This window comes from Felis catus, chromosome B1 (genome assembly GCF_018350175.1).
Source record: "Felis catus isolate Fca126 chromosome B1, F.catus_Fca126_mat1.0, whole genome shotgun sequence".
NCBI classification, from domain to species: Eukaryota; Metazoa; Chordata; class Mammalia; order Carnivora; family Felidae; genus Felis; species Felis catus.
The window spans coordinates 139,655,231-139,666,389 of NC_058371.1; positions in this window are offsets into that span (position 1 = coordinate 139,655,231).

Sequence of the window (11,159 nt, forward strand, 5' to 3'; positions counted from 1 at the left end):
TTCCATGTATGCAATGCCCCTTCTGTCATTTATCTAAGAAATATACCTGACTTGCATTCTTGGGATATTTCTGTCCGAAAACATATTTGGAGCTTTAAACTACACTCTGATACATTATTCATTGGTCATTTTAATGAAAAGGCCGTGATTTTGACCTAGAAGGTCAATTCACATAAGCCAAGGTTGATGTGAAGATACGGCCTTATCCATTATTGAACACCCATTTAAAGGTTCCTATCTCGATAATGAAAAGCTTATAAAATGCGTGTAGATTTTTCAGGATTGGAAATATTCCATGACTAGAATACTTAACATCAAGGCAGCTGTGACACAGGAAGTCACCTGTGCAGTACAGTGAAGCCACTGTGGGGAAAAAAGGTCCTATCACAAATGGGTGTGCATAACTTGAACACATGCCACTGACACACTATGAAAGATGCTGTTCGGGGCTGAATGCCCTTTCTCTTTCCACTGTTCTAGTCTCAAGCTCTGTGCTTCTGGCTTTAACTAGTGTGGGCAGGCAGACATTGGGAACAGACGTGGAGTCCCTCAACGGTGTACTTTACTGAAGTAGTCTCTTTCCTGAGTGAATGATTATGGGATGCTAACCTGAGCACTGTGCCTTCTGCAAGGTGATGCCCTTGGTTCTGTGACAAGCTGTCAATTAAAGGCCCATAGTGGCGCTGGATGCCATCAGTAAGTTCCCTTTCCTGTCACACAGTCTGTCCCATGCTTCAAGGGGCGAAGATTTTCCAAACAAATCCAGTTGCTTGTTTCTCCTCCTCCTCTTCCCTAGGAGTCTGCTGAAAGAGCTGGAGTATCTCCTGCCCCAGACTCACTGCTATAAGCCTCTTCCCCAAACCTGGGGAGCCAAAAACCACTCGGCTGAGCTTCTGGAGACTGAGATTTGGCCTCTTTCTTTCTTTCTTTCTTTCTTTCTTTCTTTCTTTCTTTCTTTCTTTCTTTCTTTCTTTCTTTCTTTTTCTTTCTGCTTCTCAAGTTACACCCCTATGGAAACAACCGTTCTTGTATCCATCCCTCTCTTCAGCTGCAAGATTCCAGGGGAAGATCAAACTTTTGCCTAGGGATGACCCAGGAAAGCCAAGACACTTGCTTGAGCCTCAGTCCACCTAAACCTGGTGGCTGGCAAGTTTCACTTAGACTTCCTCTGGGGTCTGAGGGGAAGACTTTAGGAAGAGCCAAGTGTTTACGACAGAAGTGACCGACTCTTGAGGGCAGGGATTGAATTTGGCAGCCAGAGTCGGTTCTTTTCAACTCTCCTGGATACTGGGGCAGAAGTAGTTCTTTTTTTGGGGGGAGGGGGGGAATGGCGGAGACGGGGGAGTAGTGCGGGCTTAAAACAGAATCCTCGTGGCATGCGCAAGAAAGCAGGGTGGAGGCCACTGAACTTTTAAAATCTATAAAACAGGATTAAACGTGTATTTGAGTCATTAAAACACACACACACACACACACACACACACACACACACACACACACCTGCAGGAGCTGAACAGTGAAAGAAGACTGACAATGCACGTGATCGGGGCGCGAAACCGGCAAGCCGCCTCCTCCACAGCTTGGCAGAGGCAGGAACCATCACCCTGCGCTCCTGGGCTGCGCCGGCCCTGACCCGCGCCTTGCCTAACCCGCGCGCGGTTCGTCCCGCTGCGCGTCTGCTCACAGCAACTGTGCAGTCGGAAAAATGCTCATTTCACCTTCTCGACTACTCCGGGCTATATACTCCTCCAAACTCCACTCAAAGAGAGTGCGAGTCACTTTTTCTCTGGTTACTTCCGGGACCATCGAAAGCCCCCTGGCTGGGAGACATCCCTGTGGTCCACGCACTAGCCTCGGAGCCTGGTCAAGGTCTCCTGGGCGCTGGCAGACGCGCGCCCACGGCCAGTACACGGTGCTGTCCTTAATTCCCCCATTCTCCAGGCCCCGAACGCGAGGACCAGGAGAAGGTGTATGCCGCTGGCTACCTGCAGAGGTAAAGCAAACGGTCCTCAAAGACTAGTTTCCACTCATCGCCACCCGACGTGGAACCGAAAAACGAATCCACAGGTTAGTGGGTCCCACCACTTACGCGCCGGGTTCCCAGTGCGCCGGCGTCAGCTAAGTCCTCCACCCCTTTCCGGGTTACCTGCCACTGCCCCCATCAACCGGAAGTCACTTTCTGCAGCTCTTAAATCCTTCAGCTTCATGGTCGGTGGCCCCGCCACCTCAGGACCACCTCTTGTAGCCCCAGCACCTGAGCTTTCTTTCTAGGCCTTTCCTAGTTGTGTCTGGGAAACCAGGTGGTGAATTTCTCTTACGTCTTCTGCAGCTCTAGATATGAACCAGTCACTCGCAACAGGAATCATAAGCCGTCTCCTCAGGCTGACAACCAAAAGCCCAAGGAGAGAGAGAGAGATCAGGGCAAGAAAGTCAATGCCCAAGCTTCCCTTCACCAGAGGGACATGCTCACTATTTACAACCTTCCTCTGGTTGTAAACAGAGGCCAGAGTTTCCAGTGGCCAGCACTGGGAGGTAAGGCAGTGCCTGGTCCATGCTACCTGTATGTGCTGAGACAGGGGAAGGACAAGAGGTAAATACTGGGATAGGGTGAGCAGTCCTGGGCAGTGCCAGCTCGAGTCCTGCGAGGCCCTCCAGTCTGGGAACCAGAATGCCACCCTGCCAGCAGACCTGCACAGGCTTTTGTTCAGAGAGCCTCAGTGGCACCAAATCTCTGTTCCGGAGGTACCTCACTCTGTGAGATTTGCCTCGTCTGAGGTTTGTTACACTGGCAAGCAAGGACGGATTTTCTTTGTTTGATCCAAGGACACAAGAGCCCAGACGTTTTCAGAACGTTTTCATGAGTAAGCTGCTTGAACCTGGCCCTAAAGCACCCTGTGGCCCTCCCTCTCCATTCCTGCCACCCTTCCACACACTGAGAGACTGTATCCAGATAGATAGCAGGACCACTTTTTGCTAACCAGGTCCCCGATGACCCTGCAGTGACTTCTAGTTCCATACAATGTTTAATGGAGGCACAGTGGTATTGTGGGAGGAGTCAGGAGTTGACCCTGTTGGGGCCTTCAGTCTATGCTCATGCCAGGACCCTCTCTTTCCTCCAGGCCTGGCTTCTCACCAGCCAAGTTGGCAGCAACTACATAACAAATAGCCTGTGGCTGAAGGAGCAGGGAGCAGGCTGAGAAGGGTGGGAAGGCACTGTGTGGGAAGGAAACAAAGACAGAGTGCACAGACAGGGTGGCAATGGTGTGGTCAGAAATTCTGCAGGTCCTGAGATTAGAGCTCTTCCTCTGTCTCCAGCATCTATTACTTCCCTCTGAGGAGGCAGTTGTTTTGAAATGGCCACAGGCAGCTGGTCTTTTCTATTTCATGTGGAGTCAGAAAGCAAAGCAACTTTTGCCAGTAGAAGTGGGTCTTTTGTGATCTGAATTGACTCATGAAATCAGTTACCTTTCCTAAAAAAAAGAAAAAAAAAAAAAGAAAAGGAAAGCTCAACTATAAAGCTCAATTCAGGTGCCCTCCAACTAACCTAGTGACTCTTTGGTTTTAGCTTCTGATAAATCCCTGCGCTGAATCCCAAAGCACTTCCAGGGACCTAGGTCCCTTAGCATGTAATATCCAATTGCAGGGAAATCACTGCCCCTCTTCCTGTTGGAAAATGCCCCTAGCCACAGAAGATGAAACATGTGGTTCCTTGTGCTTATTACACAAGAGTACAAAAAATATGTATATTTTTAAAGATCATGTCACCATCCCTTCCCAAACAGGGCCCATTCTGCCCTTTGTAACAGGTTTTGTTCCTGGCACATTCTGCATTTAATCATGTTTACAGAGGCCATTCTGAGCACATTTGGAGAGACGCGATCCCTCAGTCTTATTTCCCCACGCAAAGTGTGTTTGGTGGTAAGAAGAGTGGGGAATCAGAGACTTCTCATCTATGAGAGGAAAAATGGTGAAGCCGCCTTCCTGCTCTTGGAATCACCCTCGCATTCTGGATGTTTGGTTTGTATCCAGAGAGACAGGCCATAAGCAAATGGGCACTCATTCAAGAAAAATGAGGGCGGGGGATCGAGAGAAAGGAAGCACAGTGTCCTCTTCTAGGACATCCTTCTTGTGCCAAATGAGACAGGAGGGAAGAGAACAGAAGTGAGACCAAGCCTGGTACCAGTGATAAACAGATAAGAAGCTGCTGAAACCCAGAGCGCATGGTCTATCCATTCACCAGCCCAGTCAAAGGCCATTTGTTCAGAAAGTAATTTGATCAAAACTGATTTCTCAGACTAAGTCTGAAAACAGTCCACACAGACTAAGTTTTTTTCTCCAATAATAAGATGCTTTTTTTCCCCCCGAGTGTTAAAGGGATAAGGGGACCAAAATCGGAGATGAGACTTTTTGACTGAGAAGTATGCGGAGTTGTAAAAATATCTTCAGCAATAGCAGGTGGATGTTTTGATTTTTAGTTTTTTTCCAAGAAAAGTTTAGGTATCATATTCTAGAAGAATACTCCTTGCATACTTTTTTAAAATCTGGAATTTTCTGAGAAGTCCCAAACCAAAAGCTGTTTAAAACAAACACACAAAAAAAGCAAATAAATAATAAATAAATTAAAATTAAAATTAAAAAACAAAACCATGACAATGACAAAAAAAAGCACAAAGAAAGTATCCCATTCCTGTGACCTTTAAGAGAATTATTTGTGAACGGCCCTTTTTGTTTCTTCCTCTCCCCACTCCCCCCACTGCCCTCTACATTGCAAGACTGCTAACTCAAAAATCCTGGACCATTCTTTTGATAATCACAGTATAAAAGCATTCAATAATCACAGTATATAACAGCTAAAATTGTACCCTCAGCACCCATGTAAATGTATACAAATGAGATTTAAAATGAAACAGAAGGCCCTGACACATATAATTTATTTTGAATATTGTGATTGTGTATGCATAATATAAAAGTCATGTTGATAAAGTCCATGAGAAAAAGTGTCTTTGCTGTTGGCCCATACCAGATTAAAGCAGTGACAGGATCTTTAGCTCCTGAAAAGAAATGACATACTTACAGATTAAAAAAATTTTTTTTCTTAATGTTTATTTATTTTTGAGAAACAGAGAGATAGAGCACGAGGGGGGCGGGCAGAGATAGAAGGAGACACAGAAAGCAGGTTCCAGGCTCTGAGCTGTCACCACAGAGCCCAACGCGGGGCTCGGACCCACGAACATCAGGATCATGACCTGAGCCAAAGTCGGACGCTTAACTGACTGAGCCATCCAGGCGCTCCACTCACAGATTTTTTGTTTTAAAGAAAGATATACTTTATGCAAACCACTCTAGTATCTGCCCTATCTGTGAAGCTCCTGTGTAGTCCTTAAGTGAGGGGTTGAGGAACATACACGGTATTGTGATCAAGACTTTTCTTGGTTGTAGATGAGGCAATTTCCTGATGGGAGGCCAGAGGGGCACACAGCGGAAGTTGGTGCTATAAGGAAGGTCACAACTAAATGTATTGTGATTCAGTTATGCTTAGCTGTGTTTCACTTTTCTTATGGGTATGTATGGTCTCCAATTAATTATAAATTCCTCAAAGGCAGCCTCTTTTCAGCATACATTGCCTTGTAATCCCCCAAATACACAATAATGTGAATCCTACATGAGGATCCTTATCAGGAAAATTTCTCCCCAAAAGAGATAAGAATGTTAGCATTTAAAAGTACATTGCGCATTCATTTGTTTTGTTTTTTAGATTCCGTATATGGGTGAAATCATGTGCTATTTGTCTTTCACTTAGCATAATACTCTCCAGGTCCATCCATATGGTTGTGTATGGCTAAATTTCATTCTTTTTATGGCTGAGTAATATTCCACTGAGTATATATACCACATTTTCTTTATTCATCAATCGGTGGACATTTTTAGGTTGCTTCCATATGTTGGCTGTTGCAGATAACACTGCAATCAATATACAGGTGCATATATCTTTCCAAATTAGTGTTTTCCTTTTCTTTGGAAGCAGAAGCAGAAGCAGAATTACTGGATTGTATGGTATTTTTATTTTTAGTTTGTTAGGGAGCTTCCATACTGTTTTCCCTAGTGGCTGCACTAATTTACTTTCCCACCAGCAATGAACAGGGATTCCCCTTTCTCTACATTCTCAACAACAGTTGTTGTTTCTTATCTTGAGACTAACTATTCTGATTGGCTTCGGATATGTCATTTGCAAATATTTTCTCCCATTCAGTAGGTTGCCTTTTTGTTTTGTTGGTGGTTTCCTTCACTGTGCAAAAGCTTTTTAGTTTGATGTAGTCCCAATTGTTTGTTTTTACTCTTGTTTCCCTTGTCTGCAGAGATAGATCCAGAAAAATGTTGCCAAGGTTGATGTCCAAGAGATTTACTGCCTGTGTTTTCTTTTAGGAGTTTTATGCTTTCAAACAAACGAAAAAGAACAGAGAGAAACAAGGCCTACAGATATGGAAAACAAATTCATGGTTGTGAAAGGGGACAGAGGTGGGAGGATGGGCAAAATGGGTGAGGGGGATCAAGAGATACAAACTTCCAATTATAAGATAAATAAATCACAGGGATGACAAGTACAGCCTGGGGAATATAGTCGATGATATTGTAATACACTCATTGTGGTGAGCATTTCATAATGTATATAATCGTTGGATCACTAAATTGTACCCCTGAAACTAATTTAACATTGGTTGTCCACTGTCACTTCAATTAAAATATTTTTTAGAAAATTTAAAGAAAGAAAAAGCATCAGACAAGAAATAAATGAAGCTATTTTTTTTTTAAGTACATCGCAATGCTGGAGGATTTGTAGTCTGTGATTTCCTCTACCAGGGGGATGAAGAACTCCAAAGAGTGTGAGTGTGGATGTGTGTGCGTTTTCATCGTTTGCATTACCATAGCTCTTAATTACAGTAATCATTTTCACAAATGGGCTTTGTTTTCTACTCTGGCTCCTTGGCTTTTGGCAGGCGGCACCAGGCAAACACCTGTTGTCTGGTTATATAGAGAAACACCTGTCAGTGGAGCCACTAAGTACTGACATAGGGGTTGTCATCCAGAATCTTGGGAACCTTTGCTATTAGTCGGCAGAAAGGAAGGAGCACCTGCTTAGGGCCCAGGAGGGCTGAATGATTGCTCATTGACTTCTGACAGAAGATGTCAATGAATCCAGTCCTCTTCCCAGCCTACTCCCAAGAGATGCAGCCACAGCTGCAACATCTGTTAATTAGTAAAGGAAGGTGGTCAGATTCAAGGAAAATTCCTTTTTAAAGAAAGCTGTAATTTAACAGATATGAGGACGTTGAGGCATCAAACTCTAAATGGCTTCCAAGGATGAATATCCAGTCGATAAGAGTAGAGGAAGGAAAGCAAGAAGAAAAAAGAGACAATGGAAAGAAAAAATGGGACAAAGAAGAATTTTTCCATATGATACTCTCCTTCAGAAAATCACCATTTTGAGTACATTGGTGTTATGAGCCTGCTTCTATGTAGAGATAGATATATCCAGTCTAATAGGCATCACTAGAAAAGTCAGTGTCAGTTCCTGAAGCAATCAATTGTTCTTTGACAGTTTACATATTTAGATATGGCTTACACCCATACATGGAGAATGAAGAGAAAAAAGTGATGGAAAGGTCTGGGAAGAGGGGAGGGAGGAGATACGAAGCCTACATTTTACAAAGATAGATTTTTAAAAATGTTTATTTATTTTGAGAGAAAAGAGATAGAGAGCAAGCAGGGGAGGGGCAGAGAGGGAGGGGGACAGAGAATCCCAAGCAGGCTCCGCAGCTGTCAGCACAGAGCTCGATGTGGGGCTCGAACCCACAAACCGTGGGATCGTGCCCTGAGCCGAAACCAAGAGTCAGATGCTTAACCGACTGAGCCACCCAGGTGCCCCTCAAAGATAGATTTTTAGCACCAGTATTTATTTATCAATTTCCTAACCTTCTGTTCCCCATGTCCCAGATATAGAGAAATCCATTCCAGCTCAGAGAGCTATCTTGAACCTGACTCATCTCATAAAAGATTACCCACAGAGCTGGGCATTGTAAGGATGGGAATGTTGTGCCTCTCCATTTGTATCTGTCTCCACCTGGGACTGTTCGCCAGGATATTCTGTGGGAGGAGCTGCCAGCCCGAAATCCTCCTCCAGACGGAGTTTTCTTTTCTCTTCTGCTGTGTTGTCTCTCACGAAACCACTCTCCTTTCCTTACATTATGATTTTTTCTGGACTTGGGAGCTCTCGTGGCATTAGATAAACAATGCCAAAGAGAAAAACAGAGGAGGGGGATGGGTACAACTGGTAGGAAGGAAAGCAAACAGGAGAAATGATTAAGAGGACTTTTAATTTTGTATTCATTTGTGACTTTTCTCTGTTCTGCACCCACTATATGCAATTCACCAGGAACTCCTTTTGGCTTTATCTTCACCAGGCATGTAGAATCCAAACATTTCTTACGATCTCCACTGCAACCACCCAGGTTTAAGGCATCATCACCTCTCTCCTGAGGCTGGTCTCCCTGCTTTTGGCCTTGCCTCCCTACAGTTTATTTCCAATGCAGCATTGTAATCTTCCTAAAGATTGAAGTCAGTTTATGCTACTCTTCTTCTTAGAGCTACCAATCGCTTCTGATTTCACACTTAAAATAAAAGCTAAAATCCTCCCAGTGGATTTTAAGCCACTCCCTGATCTCCAGGCTTACTCTCTTCAGACCCTACTGGCTTCCTTGGAGTTCTCCCAACTCAACAGCTACATGCTCACCTTAGGACACTCACACAGGTTACTTCCTCTGTTGGGATTGCTCTTCCCCAGCATATTTGTCTGACTAACTCCTTCAAGATTTTGCTCGTATATTTCCTTCCTTCTCAAATGTCACCTGACCATGTATAGTACGACACCGTCCACACACCCCCTAACACCCACGCTGCTTTTCTTTTCATTTTTTTCACAGCAGTTATTTAAGAAATAGCTCTATAGCTCTTACTCTGGGTCAGCCATTCTTGCCAGGTATTAATTCATGTAATGCACATAGCAACCTAATGGAGTAGGCACTATTGTCTTGTCATCAGAAAGCAGAGGCACAGAGAGGGTCAACAGCTGACCCAAGTCACACAGGCAGGAAGTGGCAGAGGTAAGGTTTGAACTCAGTCTGTCTAGGAGCAGTACCTCAGCAAGCATGCTTTCTGTCCTCCTCATTTTCTGACATACGGTAGGATATACTCTGCATTATGTTTATTGTTTACTGTTTTACCCTGCTAGCATGGAAGCTCCATGAAGCGAAAGATCTTTCTTCTGTTCACAAATATTTACCAAACACCTAGAATGATGCTTGACATACTGACGCCCCACAAATATACGCTGAATGAATAAATGAACTTGATAATTGAGAGTCTGCTCCTCAGTTTGAGACACCTTATTTCAGACTTATTACTGAAACACCCACTTCTCAGGCACCTCACTTTATCCTCTATGAGCCTTCATGTAGAGCAGAACAAGGAGAAAGGACATTCTAGTTCAGGTATCTTACTTAACTCTACAATTTTTATGTATGTATGTATGTATGTATGTATGTATGTGTGTGTATTTAGAGAGGGAGCACAGGGGAGAGCCAGAGAGAGAGGGAAAGAGAGAATTCCAAGCAGACTCTGCACTGTCAGCACAGAGCCCGATGCAGATCATGACCTGAGCCGAAATCAAAAGTCAGACCCTTAACTGACTGAGCCACCCACCCCTCACTCTACAATCTGTGAGTGAGTGACTGCCTCAGAGATGCTGCTTTCATTTCCCTCTTAATTTTTTTCCACCCAAAGTTCCCCTTCCAATTCCACCTACCCTCTCCATTTCCAGTTAGGGGCAGGTAGATGTGAGAGGGCATTAGTGCAGAAAGGAGCAGGGGGCTCACTCTCTTTCTTACACATACGTACTAAATACCAGTTCACCTTTCCAACCTTATTTCCTGTAAGAACTTTGTAGGAAGGACAACACACAGAGAGAAGGGTTTGGAGCCAGAAAACGAGGGCTATGTGGCAGAAATGCGGCTGGTGCTTTGTGGTGCCCACACTTAACAAGACAAAACAATCTTTATACAGCCAAATGTCTTAAAACTTCAGCACCATAGAACGGAAGACTGCAGTGCCTCAAAACTTAGTTCATTTAGTAAAGACACCAGGGGGAGTGGTGGAAAAGACCCCCAATGAGAACCAATATCCCTGAATTCCAATTCTGGGGCTCACCTCTGCACGTAAACACACACACAGAGAATAACAAGGAAGCCTTAGTTAAACCTGAGAGGCTCATTTTCGTTCTCTGTAAAAACAGGGGTAATAACTTCTGTTCTGATGTCCTTTGTTCTGAGAAGCAAGTAAGAACACAGGTATGACTATGAATGTGAAATCATTACACAAATTTAATTTATAATTATTATTATACAAATTTAACTTATAAATAAAATTATGTAATTATAAAAATTATAATTTTCATGTTAAATTTGTCAAAATAATGCATTTCCTTAATATGCAAAAAGTCTAACTCATGTATGAGTATAAAAATATAGATTTTTTTTTTGAGAGAGAGAGAACGTGCATGAGTAAGGGAGAGGGACAGAGGAGAGAGACAGAGAAAGAGAAAGAGCATCGTAAGCTGAAATCAAGAGGTGGACGCTCAACAAACTGAGCCACCTAGGTGCCCATAGTATAAAAATATTTAAATCAGTTCATCTTGCCTTTGGAAAAATGCAGATAGTAAAGAAAGTAAAATGAATGCTCCTCTATGTCATAATTTGTGGCAGGAGAATTTGGTCCAGTCTCTGTTTACAAGTTCAGGTTGTGACTTTCTACAGGTATTTCAGCAGCTGAAAGGCAATTCCAATGCACATTCGTGAATGATAGAATAAGTGAGATTTATCTGCCTTATTCAGAAGAACTCTAAAGGAAAGGAAGATAATGAAAATAAAGAAGCCTATCTGCATTTTCAACTGTTTTCTTCAAATAGTGATCCTTTTTCTTGCTAGAATTATATTTACATGAAGCCAGCAAGAGTCAATGGTGTGCCATCTTTTATGACCCTGAGGCCTCTGGCAGGTGCAATGGTTTGCAGGGTGTAAGGATCTGTTCAGATGATTTGTCCACCCTTT